Below are 17,336 nucleotides of genomic sequence, written 5' to 3'. Positions count from 1 at the left end.
AAGTCTAGGATGGGTGGCTCTGGGAAGATCTTTTTAAGAATAGGTTCTTTTTCTAATATGGGTTGCAATTTTTTGAGGATTTTCTGTACAGGTTCAAGGGAGGGGTGATATGTCATAACCAGTGGTGTGCGATTTGTGGGGGGTTTTCTTCTGTACTGCAACAGTTCTTCATGTGGTATCCAGGTGGCTCTTCAAGTGTGCGATCTACCTCTCTGGATGAGCGTCCTTGCTGGGTGAAAGCCTTTTTAAGATTGGTGAGGTGGCGATCCCGGGTGTTCTCTTCAGTACAAATGAGGTGGTATCTGAGGGCTTGGCTGTATATCACAGCTTTTTTGGTGTGTTTAGGGTGATTGCTGGTTCTGTGCAGATATGTATGTTGGTCTGTGGGTTTCTTGTATACTGTGGTCTGTATTTTACCCTTCTGGATACTGATCATTGTGTCTAAAAAGGAGATGTTGGTGCTGGAATATTCTAAAGAAAGTCAGATGGAGGGATGGTGACTGTTGAATTTCTGATGGAACTCAATCGGATAGTACTTGTCCTGAACAGTACTATATACTACAGCAGAGTTTGTTAACTTACTGCACCTTAATATGGACACATGTGTAGATGAAGATACTTTACTCCGGAGCTAATTAGTCAACACCACAGTAAAGTGCATGTGTAGATGCACTCATTTAACATGTAGCTGCTGGCTAGCATATGTACAGAAGCTTTAGCTAGTTCTATTATATTTTGATTTAGGGTTCTGTTAACAAATGATGTGTTTAAAAGAGTACTTGGTTCAGGAAATGTTGTGATAGAGGCAAGGCATGACTGTAACCTGACTACTTAAAGGGTGCTGACAGACATGAAGCTCCCTGCTGTAAGTCACAGAAAGTGCCATAAGTTACAGAGTTACAGTGACCCCTCTGATCCAACAGCCATTTGCTCCACTTTGGAGTGGCATGTCTACAGCCTCTCCCCCTTAGCTCCCCCCCGCCCCACCCCCAGCTCCAGTGTTGGCTGCAGGATGGGAGGAGGGAGAAGGGTAGAGAGACTTGCGGGCTAGGCAAACTCCAACCCAGAGCTCTCTCCCCACCTTCTTCCCCTCCCATCCTGCAGACAGCACTGGGGGTGGGGCTGGGCTGAATCAGCCCAGCTCTGATCAGGCAGAAGTTAATGAAGGCAGTCCACTTTGGAGTATCTTCCTCTGAACCCTCATTAAATGAGGGTTAATTTATTATGCAGTTGGGCACTTTTAAAGCACTCTGCAGCCATGCTCTTCTGTCAGGGTACAGCTGTAGAGCACTTTCAAAGGCCTGTCATGTGACAAATGTCACTTCTGTCAGCGCCCCTAATGACAGCTAGAAATTCAGGGTAACAGCTTGTCAAACTGCTGGTGATTGCAAATTCCACCATGGAACCCAGGAATGTCGCCAGTTTTGTCAAAAGCTCAGTTCAGATGAGGTTTTTTTGTGATTTGTTTTTTTGTCTGGGTTTGGATTTTGAGACACAGCCTTTCATTGCTGTCTTGTATATACATGTACATCACAGAACTAGAAAATCATAAAAATGCTTTAGCTTAATAATGATTAGCTTTAAGTCTCAATATTTGAAACTAATTAATACAATCACACTCAAGGATAAGAGTTACCTAGGATAGCTCTTCATTGCTTGTCTTTAATTCAATATATTTTCAACTCTCCATACTGCTGTAAGCTAGGTGGTAGCCCTCAGATAAGTACTGGGTCCAGCTTAAGTTTAAGCAATTGCAATATAGTGTTCTTAAAACCTTTATATAATACATAGGCTCAATGGAAAAATGGCACGTTTCGGGGTTAAATTAAGAACCCGAACCTGTTTATTAAGAACTTAAGAAATTAAGTTTTTATGTATGTTAATATCAAAGTATGGTGACTGGCAGCTGAGCAAACAGTAGAAAAGAGCTCAAGAGGTAGCTTAGTATCCTTGGAAGCCAGAGAAAAAATATGGTTTAAAAGAAGTACAGTTGTCTTGTCATTAGTCAAACTGAAACAAAGGAAACCACCTTTGCTCACTAACATTCTGTGTTGCTGACACTCTGGTGGAGTAAAATACTCCTAACGTGTAGTTTCTTAAAAGTTATACAAAGAAGGAGTGAGCACAATGGACTCAGAAACCTTGGATTCTGTTTATTAGAGGGTATTGAGATCTGAAAATACATGGCTGGACCCAGTGCTTACCTGAGAGCTAATACTTAGTTTATAGCAGTAGGGAGAGTTGATAATACATTGAATTAAAGACAAGCAATGAAAGTATATCCTGAAGAGCCTCCACAGGTTCCTTCTTCAGCTCTATCACTATTCCTATGATCATTGTACCTCTCTGCCTCAGTTTCCTTACGTGAAGAATAGGGAGTACACTTACCTACTTCTATAAAATGGTTTGAGGTCTTTGAAGTAAAGGTGTAATGGAAGTACACAGAGTGCCTTGGGGCCCATGTTCTTTCCTCATATGTGTACATTGTACCTCTGTTGAAGATATTTTTGAGGTGAAGCCATTTTGCGTTATCTGTAGCACTTAGTATGCCATTTGCAGGTTTCGTCTTCAAAAATACTGACTCCATTGTTTGCTTTTTCTCTTCACTGTATGTATAGTAAACCCCTCAAATGCTGATATGTTCACTTTCCTAACACTTCTGTCGTACTTTTCCTTTTGGCTAAATCATTCCTGTATTTTACAAACAGGAGAGGCCCTTAAGTTAACCCCTTTATGACACTCCTTTTAAACTGTTACCAAGAAAGATGTCGCTAATAGCAATTCTGAGGCAGTTTCCTATCACACTAGCAATCTTATCCCCAGCCTAATGACTCCACACCCGAGCCAATAATCTCTGACGTGGAACTGAATATCAGATGCTCTTGGAAAATCAAAGTATGTAATATCCAGTACATTTCCCTTGTCTGCTGTAGCAGTTGTCACTGAAAAGATTAAATCTCCTCTAAATTAATTAAGCATGACCACCCCTACACTAATCCTGACCAGTGGCTAACTAATGACTTTTAATTATTCTTGTAAAATCCCCCCCCCCCAAAATTTTTGCAGAATCAACATATAGCCAACTTATTTGCATTTACTTAAACTGATATGTTTTTGTTTTCCATTTCAATAAGTGTCTTGTGTTTGCCAGTTTACAGTTCTCTGGAGTCTGTTCTGAAATTAGCAAACTTTATAGCACAAATTTTCAAATTAACATCTTTAAATATGCACACAAAATCTGCTGTCACTGCCCCTAATGCATTTTTCTACATTACATTGAACATAACCACATGTAAATACCTATTTGCATTCACACCAAATGTGGAAATATTTACAAATGTTGCAGGCAGGCTCAGTGAAAAGTTTGACAAATATTTCAAGGGCACATTTTTTTCTTATCTTGCGATGGGTCTGTCTTCTCTAAGCATATTGAAGCTTTGTCCAGATAAAGAATGAGTTTGCTGATTCTTAAAGGTTTCTCTGTTCAAAGAGGACTTTGTATATATACAACTCCCGCATTCCCCCTGGCAGAATCACCTCTTCTTCAGACTGTCTCCAGGAAATTGGATCTGCTCCTGTGCTGGGACCAGAGAGCAACAGGCCACTAGCTACTTGGGGAGAATGATGTTGTTCAACATAATGGCATCTCAATTTATCTCACACTAAATCCCTTCAAAATTCAAATGAATATTTGTTAAAAATGTGTAATGTTATTCAGCTAGTGTGAAGCTTTTGGGATGCAAAAGCTTGTTACTCAGTAGGTCTGTGGTAACCCAAGACAACTCCAGTATCAAAGAAACAACATATTTCCCCATATTAAATTGAAATAATTACCATATACCTGGCAAAATATTAAATAAAAATCCAAGTGACTTCCCACTTTTAATAACACAAAGGATACTCTGTGTGCATGGACCTCTGTTCAGGGAAAAATCCAGGCTGGGCCTCAGTCTAATGCCACAGAGAAATATGATGTCAACTAAACAAATACATTTCATCTTGGAGAAGTCATGGCAGATATAAAATAAAAATAAGAGAATTTTCGTGGTTATTACAAAAGGTAATAAATATACTATATATATATATATATATATATATATATATATATCCTTCTCTGAATTAAATAGACCAAAAGAGATTTATCTGAGAATCCTTCTGAAAAATATTTCTGCTGAACTATGCTGACTTTCTTCATCTCTCAGAATGGTCTGGGCCAAAACTGTCACCATGTAGCTTCTATCAAATTTAATCATGAGCAGTCAGAAATATTTGTGATTACCCAAATGAGGATGGGGAGATGAGGGAGGAGGAGGAGATATAGTAAAGTTTCCATATTTTGATGTCACAAAACCAGTTTGAACTCTCACAGCTGAATTTTAGACTCAAACTGATTTCTGAGCTCTGTTGTGGATAAAACTGACAAGAGTTAGCCAGTGTTAAATGTATTTTCTGTCTGTTTCGAATGGAGTTATAGCTCACTGACTTGTGGAATTCCACATTGGCCTTTTTCAATGATATTCACGTCATGGATATTCCATTCAAAAGTCCAACTAACTTTGCTTTCTCTTGGTGCTTCAGCTCCTCAAACTTAACCTACTATCTAAAAACCAAATTGCATCATTTCTGCCATGGAAATCTTCAACACAAATATTTTGTAGTCAGATCTCAATTAACAGCTCTTGATACTATGGGAGGCAGAGCAGAAGCTAGTCTTAAATCCATAGTTCTCTTGGCTCTGTGGGCTTTTATACACATGTTCCAGGAGTAGGTGGGGAGAGGGGGAACTTTAATTAAAGCTGCTTCAAGAGCCACACTGATTATAATTAAAGTGCCCAGAGCATCTCATGTATCAGTGTCCCCATGCTTAAAAATGATGGTGGGAGTCCTTTAAACCTCCCCCACTGCCATTTTTAAGCACAGAGCCATGAGATGCTGGAGTCTTCTGGAGCACAGTAATTACCATGCTCCAACAAATGTGATTAATTGAGTCTGCTCTGAGATGCTGTAATCCCAGCACGTCAGAGCAGCCTTGCTGCTCGTGTATAGGCACCCTCTTTGGTTACAGGAATAAAACAGTGTTTCCCTGTTGCTGCTCTGAGCACCACAGGGAGAAAAATATTGTGCGTGTAACAAATCTGCCATTTTGTACAGTCACCTTCTTGACTTCTAGTCAAGAACCTTCTTAGTCTTTTACATTCAGTGTGTTTTTCTGAACAAAGAAGCAGCTGCCTAAGGTAAAAGTGAATGAAATCAGAACAACTCTCTTATTAACTAGCATAAGTGATATTATTAAAGCCAATTTGCAAGAACAGTTATTCATATAGGAGCATCTTCATAAAGGCAGGAATTTAAATAAATGTAGCACAAAACATTAAATGTTGTTTTCTTGGTTTTCAGTAGAGTCTAGGCTGTTCAATACTTTTCTAAATCCTCCCAAATTGGCACCCACTGAATAATTCTAGAATTGCCACTATTCTTTACGTATAGGACAGTTATCTTTAGACATAGTGTTAGCCATGTGGATTTACTTTTAAAAGTAGCAAGCTCCAGCTTCTGCTCCCAGCCACCTTCAACCCACTGGAAGGGCCAACCGTAGATGGGTGTAATGGGTGGAAGCTGGAAAGGACCTGGAGCTGGAGCTCCATGTGCTGGGGCAGGGCCCACCTAGCTGCAGATTTCCCCACACTTGGCTGGGTATGTGGTGCACAGCACACATCTCCATGGCTGCCGCCATTCCTCACACTACCTGCTGCCCAGAGCAGCTCAGCAGTGGCAGGAGAAGGAGGAGCTGCTGCTGGTCGGGGTAGCCAAGCAGTACCAAGAGTGGCTGCAGCCACACTGGGAGCAGCCCCACCAGGAAGCTGTGTACACTGGCCAGGGCCAGGGCTGTGAGCGGGCATGGGTGGGAGCATGGTATGGGCTGCCTTGGGTGGGAGAGGGTGGGGCTCATCCCCATGTGGAACACTAAAGGTGTAGCCACGCACCAGATACAATCAATTGGCAGGTGCCCACCTGCCAAATCCAATCCATTGGCAGGCAATATCCAGCCTGCAAGTCATATTTTGCCCACCCCTAGTCTATCTGATTGTCTTTTAGACTGTAAGCCTCTGGAAAAACAGACTATCCTTTTGTCAATGCATTGAAGGTTCATGCTATTTCGTGGATACTACCACAAACTACTACTAATAACGAATACATAATTGAAAGCTCTGTTTTGGCGTTGCCCTGGAAATAGGCTCTGATTCCAGAATCTAGGGCCAGGTACAGAAGTTACACTTATCCTGCTCTAAGATAACTCTGGATGGATGTAGTATCAGACTTCAGTACTGTAGGTTACAGCACCATAACAAGCATCTGTACCAGGTCCCATAGCAACTCATGTTAGGTCGCATTCTGCTGGCAATCCATGGTGCTTTGCAGCACCCTACTCATCCCTATTTCAAGGCAGCACTCTTACCTCAGCCAGAGCTTATGTGGTCTCCCTGAGTGCCGGGCCAGGCCTGCCCCTAGGCTGTCATTGACCCAAGGTGGCAAAGCTCCCATTTCCAGCCCCCACCTCCTTGTTTCCTCTGGCCAGCTATGAGCCACTGTCTGGTATTATTACTCAGTGTACAGATTCCATCCACCCCATCTGGGCATTTGTAAAGACTGCAGCTTTCAATAAACTGTTATGATGTTTTCTGGACACCACATTTACACAGGGGGCTGTCCAAGATGTTAATCTTGTACAGCATTGTTTTGAAGCGTCTGTAGCCAGATCTGTCTGTTCAGCTTGACCCTTGTTTCTCTACAAAGTCGTGCCCAATGGGATAGTGGGATAATGCTGTAGGAATAGATTTCAGACCAGATTAGTCTGAATGATCATTTCATATCCATTCACCCCATCCCTTATCTAAATTTAGCACAACACACAAGGCCACAGTACCCAGTCTGCTGGGCTCTCTGTGGGCCCAAAAACCTGGCAGCAGGGGAGCAGGTAGGGTCTGTCTTCTTATGTCATTTGGTCTAATGCCCTAAAGTGCAGGTAATACATCTGTGTGCGTAAGTTGTGCAGCCTGCTATGAGTCTCTGTGTACTGTTAAGTACAGTGTTGAGTTTTTTAGGGCAACAAATTCTGGACCATACATGAGCACAGTAATCTGCTGGAGCATATACCATCGCAAGTCCAGTGGTTCTAGGCAATTTGAAGTTGCCACTCCATATCATGCTGGGTAAACATCTTGGCCAGGTGCAGACATTACACATTTACTGGTATAAGTGATTGGAAACTGATCTATATCCAGAACAGAACAGAAGTTCAGCACAAAAACCAGTCTATACCCATATTAAAACATAACACATAGACACACATAGACTGGTTTAAAAATGGCAGAACCCAATCTAAGATTTCTGCCCTGACCAAAGGGCAAATTTGTGTTCTGTTCACTACAGTCTAAACTACACTGTTTACAGAAAGCCACATAACTTAGATGAATTCCACCTCAGGTTTTTTGAATGTTTGTACCTAGCCCTGTGCAGAAACTTTACTGCTGACCTTCTGAATAAGATGTTTATAGGTGCGGGGAACATCTAATGTGGGAGAGATATGGTTACCTATTCAGCCTGCTTTTGGCTCAATGATTGTCCAGGTGTAAGAGTAATGATACTGATTTATTGATGCTCCCTACTAACATCATGCCTTTCAAACACCCCCCACAGCCCCTGCATCATTGGCCTGTAATGAAGCTGAGGCACCAGGATTGGTACCACGCACTGTTGTTGGGGACTTATCAGTCTGTGTTACATTAAGCAGGACCATACATCTGCTTAATTGACAACTGGCTGACCCACCTCTCAAAGTCACGTTGCTTTCCTGAGAGAGGTCAGCGTGTTTACGCAGATCCACCTAGCGCAAACCAGAACCCAAGTCACACCCCAAAAGACACTGAAAGCTTTTTTTGAGCCTCGCACTTGAGGTGTTACAACTGAGTTTCACTGGGTGGGCAGGCCAGGTAGTTTGTGGCCGTGATAAGCTGCTGCCTCATCAAGTCAAGGTGGGTAGCCATAATGTCCACGGCAGCCAATCGGGTGGCTCAGTTGTTTGGCTCTGCTCAGAAATCTTTGGCAGCCTGGGCACACTGGGATGCATGGAAGAATCCCCACCTACCTTCTGTGCTTGCTCCAAGCTTCCCCCACCGCACAAAGTTAACGTGTTCTGTTTAACCTTGGGTTTCTTGAATAAAGCTTGAAAGTTGGAGCACTTCCACCTTGGGCTTCTTGAACACCTGTATTTAGCCTAGCTGTGTATCCATGAGTATTTGGGTTGACTTTTCCAGTTCAGTCCATTACAGAAAGAGGCTTGGGCAAGTTCAGCCCATCTAAAATTGAGATCTGATTTGAAGTCTTCATGGAATTTAAAATGGAATCTGGAAATAATATTCTAGATCAGTCCACATTCAAATCAATCCAATCCTCAAAGCAAGAGTTGGCCAGATTTATCTGGTTTACAACTGAAAATATGACATAGGGCAAAATGTATACACAAAGGCTAGGGACAGCCATGACACATAAACCGGCTTAAGTGATCAGAAACTGGTTTATACCTGTAACAGAACAGACAGTCAGTGCACATAAACCAGCTTCAAAATGGCTGAAACTGGTTTGAGATAAACCTGGTTAAATGTAGTATCAGATTTAACTGATTTGGCTCAAACCAGTTTATGCAATGTCTGTCCCAGACCCCTTCCTGGTTTAATTTAAAGCAGACTCCCACAACATGCTGGCATGCTCTCTGGGCTGGGCTCTCTGCTCCAGCCCAGCCAGGCTGGCCTCGCCCCTCTGCCCCCCAGCCAGAGCAGGGGCAAGCAGGGGTGGGGGTTTGGCCAGAGGGGGGTTTCATTCCCCCCCTCCCTGTGCCACCAGCAGGGATCTAAGCCAGATTTGCTGGGTGCTCCTTCCTTGTTTCTGCAGCAATGGGGCACCATGGCCCTTGAGGTGGGGGGGCATGAAGTGGGGGTTAGTCTCCCCTCTACCTCGACTGGCAGCCAGGTCTGTCTCCCGTCACTGCCACACTCACTCCCTGAGGTGGAATAGATCCCTGCTGTCCCTTCTATGGGACACCAGAGGGAGGGGAAATAACCCCCGTCCCTGCCCCCACAAGGGGCCCTACGGGTTGGCTGTGCTCCCTCCCAGCCACTGCAGCAGGAGGGGCAGGGCCTTTGGTGTGGGCAGCAGCCTGTCATAATGTTGAGGAATACAAGCCCCTTCCTGTGGGGGAGCCCTACTGTGGGGTGAGCAGACCAGTGACAGACTGCATGTGGCAGCACCGGGGCCCTGAGGGGGCCAGAGCCTCCCCCTAGCAGCCGCAGCCTCTAGCAGCTTTCCTCACCTCACAGGACAGCCCCCCACCCCTGCCAAGAAGGGGCTCATGCTCATGGAAACTGTGACGGGCTATTGCCCTGTCATGGTCACATCCCACTCATTGCTTTGAGAGGAAGGTCACTTTCCCTCAGCAATAAGCAGCAGTTTCTCTCCCATGCCACTACTGCTCATCCCGGACAGGCAAGCCTGGAACTGGCATGGGGTGCATGGGGTCAGGGCTGAGCGTGCTGGTCCCTGCCTGTACCACAGGGCTGGGGCCAGCTGCAGCAGCAAAGGAGCTGCTGCAGCCGGGCTGCCTAGAAAGGCTGTCCTTCTGCAGAGCAGCCCCAGCCCAGCTGTGTGCCCAGGGAGTGGCACCTCAGCCCAGCAGGACTGAGGGACCCACCAGGAGCCAGACAAAGACCCTCTGCAGGCTGGATCCACCAGCCAACAGCATCTGGCCATGCCCCCACCCAGCCACTGGAGTGGTGAAGGGGGAAGTACCGTGATGGTACTTCCCCGAGCATAACCCTGTTATGGTTATGGTTTCCCCGAGCATGAGTCCCTTCCCAGCGGAGGAAGGCAGGCCATAGTATGGGGCAAGGAAAGCTGCTGCGGGCCACGGTGGCAGTGGCACTGGGGGGGTCTCTGGCCTGCTGCAGCTCTGCCCACCCTACAGCATCCCCCACCCTGGGAAGGGGCTCGCACTCCCCAACATTATAACAGGCTGCTGCCCCCACCAAGGGCCCTGCCCCCTCCCACTGCAGCAGTTGGGTAGGGGCACAGTCAACCCATAGGGCCCCTTGGGGAGGCAGGGATGGGGGGTATTCCCCCTCCCTCTGGCATCCCACAGAGGGGACAGCAGGGGACTATTCCACCTCAGGGAACAAGCGTGGCAGCAACAGGGTGCAGACCCGGCTGCCAGTGTGGGTAGAGAGGAGACTAATCCCCCTCTCTGCCCCCCTCTGCCTTAGGGGCCATGGTGCCCCACTGCTGCAGCAGGGAGAGGGGAGCACCTGGCAGACCTGGCTCAGGTCCCTGTCGGTGGCACAGGGAGGGGGGAATTAAACCCCTCTCTGGCCAGTTCAGCCTAGACTGGCCATGCACCCCCACCCACCAGCTTCCCTACGGCCAAGGGTACTCTCTAGCACTCCCAGCTCCTGGCCTGAGCAACTGAAGGCATATGCCCATATGTCTGTTCTGTTACAAACCGGTGCAACGTAGGTATGTTGGACTAACCTGCAAAGGTTGAATCAATTCAGGCTCCAGCTTTTTGAATATCTGTCCCTAACCCAAAATGAAAGAAAATGCCTAATACTGCCCCAGGTTCACAAACCTGCACACAAATAGGATCTAGGGGCTTTCATTTGTCACAAAGCTTAGGAACCAGTCAAATTTGCCAGGGTTTGTGATTTCATTCCAAGCATTTCATAGGGCTTTAAATCATACCCTGTGAGCTTTGGTCCGTGTATTACCAAAGACAAAATCACAGTCCTGGCTATTTATTGAGACTGTAACTATTTCATACACCTATCAAGTACAGTGTATTCATTATTTACAGGCAGCTAACAAATATCTTAGCAGATGGGGAATTTTTATTGTTTCCATGGTTACAATAATAAATACAATGCTGATCTGCCCAGAGTAGCTCTTGTTTTTTAAAAGGGTCTCTACATTCCTTGTACACCATTCTTTGCATTTGCAATAGATTTTTTTATATATATTTTCCAGGGGGAAAATGGTTTTAACCAGAAAGTTTGCAGTATCCCTTTCCATTACAAAAGTGCTAGTGATATTATGCTCACATTGGATGCCTATAGACATGCGAGGATGCTTCTCTGATGCACTGTAATTACTTGAATCAAGTCTGGAGCATGGTAATTCAGGTGGGGGGGGGACTTTAACTAAAGCTTGTTCAATAAGCTTTAGTTAAAGCGCCCCCACAGCTATTTTGAAGTGTAGGACGCTGAATACACAAGACTCTGTGGATGCTTTATTAGAGAGGCTCCCAGAGCTGCTCTAATTAAAGCACCCCCCACCCCCAGAGCACATTGAAAAATCCCCGTTACGACTTGGTGACATCTTATGTCTTTAAAGTACAGTAGCTGTGAGGGAAATTGAAAACAATTATGTTTTTATGGTTTAGTCACTCCCTTGTTAAAAATATACTGAAACCTTCACTGAAGCAATGAAGATATATAGATATCAGTTTTAAATTGTAATTTCAATTATTTTATGCATGGGAATTACAGAATTAAATGGGTTGCTAGAGCAAGTTAAACAAAGGTGGGGTGCTAAAAAAATATTTTCTGGATGCTGAAATAATGTCTCTGATATGTTATTTGTAATCTCTTTTTGGTCAGGGGCCTGGGTTTGCCTGTGTGTATGTGTATAATGTCTAACAAGATTGCATACTATTATAGAATTATTAGCTCAAAAGTAATACAAAGAAGTAATATTTTTCAAACTGAATGATAAATGATACATTATTTGCAATTTGATGGGGGAATTAGTTGCATAAATATTCTAGGTATTCATTTTGATTAGTTGTAGTGAGCACAATTAAAATCATTACAATATTGCCTTTTTTACACTGTTGACCTAACGGTAGCTTTCCCTCAATGCAGGCCATACTGTGGTTAATTAAAATCTTTGTAGCTACCATTTGAAAGTAAGCAATTTACTTTAGAATTCTCCTTGCTAAGGATTTTAACGACCCTTTTATGGGGGGGGATCTCAAAACACTAGTTAGGAATTTCTTCATGTGCACAGTGAAACAGTACATCCTCTGGAATGGGTGTTAATGCACAGCAACAGTAGTTCTGGACAGGAAGTAGAGATAAATACGATACTCAGTTGAAAAGGAAGCAGGGAATTTTAGGTAGACAGAATGTCATTAACTACATTGGAATGTGCCACAATAGTTGAAGTAACAATACTCATGTGAGCTGGTATTTTTAATGACCAGTAATGGCCAGCACAATGTTCAGCAAGTATTCCTGGGCTGACTAAGAAATCATTGCATTTTTTTGATTAACTGAAGAAACAGCCAATTCAAAGTGAACCTGTCCAGGCTTCTGGGTGCACTTAGTCAACAATTGCAATGATTACAGACTTGATTTTGTTTACTCCCAGGCTAGTAATTTGATATTTCTCCTTGCAATCAGGACTGTTTTTGCAGCTCATCTGAAAGTTGATGCTTTTAGTACCCTGGCTTCCCTCACAAAGTGACATAGAAACTAGTTTTATAGTCAATCTGACTTAGAAGGAAGCATCGCTTGTTGAGTCCAACCACCACTGCACAGTAACATTGGGAGTTTCCCAGAGGATTTTCTCTCCAAGTAATGTCCAGGCCACCTCTGAGATATATGGACTGAAACAACAATACTAACCAGAGAATAATAATGGCTTAGAATTGTAAGATGTCAGGTGGATGACCTAGAATCATTGGGTGCCTATATACGTACAGTGAGGTTGCTCCAATGTGCTGTAATTATAGTGTGTCAGAACAGATTCAATTAATTGAGTCTGCTGAAGCATGGTAATTACCGTGCTCCAGCAGATTCCAGCATCATGTGTATCAGTGTCCCTGTGCTGAAAAATGGTAGTGGGGCCCTTTAACTCAAGCTTGTTCAATAAGCTTTAGTTAAAGCACCCCCCACCATCATTTTTCAGCACAGGGATGCTGATACATGTGATGCTCTGGGTGCTTTTAATTAGAGCTGCTCTCAGAGCCCCTTTAATTAAAGCGTCCCCTTCATCCCCCAGAACATGTCTATAAACACTAATCCTTTCTAGCTAAGATTACACAACAGTACCTGAACTGACAGAAAGGAATATTTCTGTATCAGATAGGGAACTCTATTTTGTTTTGTGACATCTATTTTTGTATTCTTTCTTCCACTTTGTATGCTAACTGCCAATTTGGTGAGTTGTAATGGGATGGAGTAGAAAGCCACATTTTGACAATAGCTGTCATCTCCTGTCTTTCGGAAAAGGGATATGTCACACTTAAGAAAAAAACTAACAATAAGAGAGTCTTCCAGGGCAATCAACTCTGAATGTTTCCTACCAAGTGGCCCACAAGATCGTGCTTTCTATGTGCTTTTTCTGGGCAGCTGAGTACATCATGAAACAGCAAGAGACTGTATGGAAGGAGAGAAACTGCCCAAGCAGGATATCAAACCACTGACTACCAGGCCAAGAAGACTAGGAAAGGCAAGAATGACCCTGCCTAGATAGAAATGCTAACCAGATTTCACATTCAAAAAGGGTGATATCAGACAAAAAGGGTAAAGGGAGGAAGTGTATTGTTTGTTTCAAAGGTCTGTAACTTTCAAGTGTTTATTTAAAAGCAAATTGATTGCAGTTAAGAAATTCCTTCACTAAGCTGATGTTCCTTGCTAGCCTCCTTGCACCTACAAGCAAACTTGAGATCTCCAAAGGTACAGTGATACTGCTCTGCCCATTCTTTGGATCCAGGGGTTGAGTATGCTCATTGTAGGCTGATGTTCTACCAGAAGAGAGCTAAGACAGGTTGTAACAGTTGCTGATGGTGTGGGATCACTGTTGATGTCTGGTGCCCAAATATATGAATAATGGAAAGACTCAAGTAGACTTAATTAAACATTAGATAAGACCCCAAATTACAATAATAAGAATCTTAATAAAAAGAAAATAGTTTTCAATATGAAAGAAGAAAAAAAAAAACTTAGGACGTCTTTACATGTGCTTTGGAGTGGCGCGGGGTGCGGACATTTTAATTAAAGAAGCTCTGAGAGCCGCTCTAATTAAAGCGCCCACAGTGTCACATGTATTCAGCATCCTGCACTTCAAAATGGCAGTGGGGGTGATTTAACTAAAGCTCATTCACCGAGCTTTAGTTAAAGCACCCCTGCCACCATTTTCCAGTGCAAGGATGCTGAATACACATGATGCAGAGGCTGCTGGGGCATGCTAAATCAAGTCTGCTCCTACACATCGTAATTAGCACATGTTGCAGCAGATGTCTGGCATGTGGATAGGTGACCTTAGAGTCAGATCTTGTACATAGTTTAAAGCTGGAAGACCTTGACTGTAACATCATAATTTGTTCTACAATGGAGATAAAGAAGGGCCAGAACCTTTAGATGAAGAATGCTTCGATATCATGATAAGAAATAGAGTGCAGTTATTCACTTGGTAACTTTTTATATTAAGCTCTTGTGGCATTGCTTATAAGCAAGCTTCTCTGATTTTTTATTCTGTATACTGTATTAATATGCCTAGTTCTGGTAATGGGGTATATTTATTAATTTTGCTCCATAAAAAATGAGTATGAGTATGAGTGTCAGTTCTTCTGGAAAACATAATCTAAAGTTGTACTCTGAGAACGCCAACAATGTTCATCCTTAACTTAAAGGTAAAAAAAAAAAAGGAAATGGTATAGTAGAGAATCTGCTCTCATATTGAAAGGAAAAGTAATTGAATTAAGTGATTTAACTCATAATGATTAGCTGTGTTCTTTAAGGTTTACTTGAATTTTAACTCAGATCCCTTAAAACATGCTAAACTGACAAATCTAGATTGCCTTAAAAAGCCTTGAAAAGGGTTGGATATTCCCAGTGATAACAGTTGCATACAAAAGGTTGGAGAAATGTTTAATAACTGCAGAAGTTATTTAGTAGAGTAAGTTCTTTGTAAATCTAAACCAAGATGTTACCTCTGACTGAATCTCTCCCTGATTAGGAGAGCACCCGCAACCACTAGAGTTTCATGAGAAAGTCATTATCGCACATGTTTATAAAGAGATACATGGAGAACAGCTAGGAATCTAATAACATGTGATATTATTCTCCTAAAGCATGCAAAGTAAGCAATAAACCAATAAACTATACAATAACCATTAAAAATACTTATTGAAAAGATCATGAAGTTCTTAGATGGATTCAGGAAAGGATCTCATTGTAACTTGGGAAGTGGGTGTTTTAGGGATAATCCCTCCTTCTGGAAAAACACTTATATGTGGCTGTCAACAAGAAAATTCAGATTAAACATATGGACAAAAATGATCACATGGGACAAACCACCAGTAAGGGCTACAAATACAATTAATATAGCAAAGATATAAGTAAATGCTTACGAAAGAGCATTAAGGTATATTATTAGAGTGTACAGACCCCAATCAGGAGCTGACTGGAATTCAGATATCTCCGTAGCCTACACATGGAATGAAATTCTGGTCCCATTGAAGGCAATAGAGCCAGGACTCTTGATCTTTAATATATTTACATTCTTATAACTCCATTCTGAAGATACAAATGTAAATGTCCTCTCATTCTTCATGTTTACAGCTTTCTGTATTTCTGTCACTGGACCCCTACACCATTACTGAGAGGCAGAAGACCAGAGAGGGACATGGAACCCATAAGAAGACCCTATTGTAAATATTAACCAGAATTCAGAAGGCAGAGGGGCCACTGCCAAACTCAGAACATCAGGGGGAGTGGCTGTCAAACCCCTGAACATCATAAGGCACACTACTCAAATGTTGCTAGAAAGGGTGGCACCAGGCAGTGGACTAAAAGAGCTGCAGCTTCAAGGGTGTAAATCAGGGACGGGCAATTATTTCAGCTAGAGGACCACTTAATTAGTTTGGTAAGCTGTCAAGGGCTGCAAGGGTAGCCCCGCCCCTTGACAGGTCTTCTGTTCCCTGCCCACCATCTTGAGACCGAAAGTCCTGCCCATAACCCCTGACCTTTGCCACTGGAAGTTCCTCCCCTTTCCCCCTCTCCCACTCCTCCTGGAAATACTCCTTTTGGGAGGGGAAGGTTGCCATCTTGGAACCAGGAAAAAAAACAAATTATATACTAAAGTCAAACACTTACTATAACATATTTTAATTTACTATCAAAAAATATTTTGTCATGATTTGTGTTTGTGTAGTGTATATAGAGGTGATTGCATGACAACTCAAAAATAAAATCTTACTCTTGTATATTTTGTGCAGGGGTGGGTGGTGGTTAGTGGGGTGTATGGTGTGGTGTGGGGGGTATATATGTGGGAGTGTTGTGGGGGAAGGGTGTGGGTGTGTGGGGTTTGTGGGGTGAGAGAGAGGGTGGACCCACCACACACTCTGCCCCATGGCGCACAGCCCCCAGCAGCAGCAGCAGCAACAGGCAGGGGCACTCAGGGTGCTCAGGTAGGCACTGCACATGGGGGTGAGGAGTGCAGCCAGGCTGGCCTGCTAATATTGAGCAGAATTCCCTGTGGCACACATGCAGGTCCCACACACATGCTGCTGAGGGAAGCCCCATGCAATGGAACTGGCTGCCTTCATTGATCCCTGCGGCACAAGTCTCAGGACTCTGTAGGGAAGCAGGAGGTGGGGCACGGCTCCTCTGTACTTCCAGTTGACTTCTGAAACCTGTGCAGCATGGAACGGCAAAAGGCAGCCAGTTCTATCTTGCAGGGCTTCCTCTGGTGGTGTAGTGCTGCACATGTCACCCACATGATAGAGGCAGGCCGGCTTGGCTGCCCTCCTCACCCCCCATGTACAGTGCTGGCCAGAGCTGTGCACTGCCGGAGGTAGTATCTGCGCCAGGCACAAGCACCCCAAGTGCCCCCACCTGCTGCTGCTGCCATTGGCAAGGGCTTTTGCACCATGGGAGGGAGTATGTGGGGGATCCTCAAAAACCCCCAACCTTCCTTACACTCATACCTTGTCCACCCTGTCACAACCCAAAGTTGTGGTTTTTTGTTTTTGTGTGCTTCGGCACCGCTAAATTATGTTCCCGCCAAATTGCAGCTTTTTTGCATGGTAGAGTTTTCTGCTGCAATAGGAGAACCGGCGTGCAAAAGAGTATTTCCCGCCGTTTATAGCCTTCTTTGCATGGTGCATTTCTTTTGCATCATAGTGATGCATGGTGCAAAGGAGTTCCCGCCATTTATATTTAGATTCGTGCCACATTATTGGCCGGTTCTAAATGTAGGCATACGTGGCGGCTAGCTATTGGCTT

This window comes from Alligator sinensis, unplaced genomic scaffold (assembly GCF_000455745.1).
Source record: "Alligator sinensis unplaced genomic scaffold, ASM45574v1 scaffold188_1, whole genome shotgun sequence".
Taxonomy (NCBI): Eukaryota; Metazoa; Chordata; order Crocodylia; family Alligatoridae; genus Alligator; species Alligator sinensis.
Note: the sequence above shows the minus strand (reverse complement) of the source record.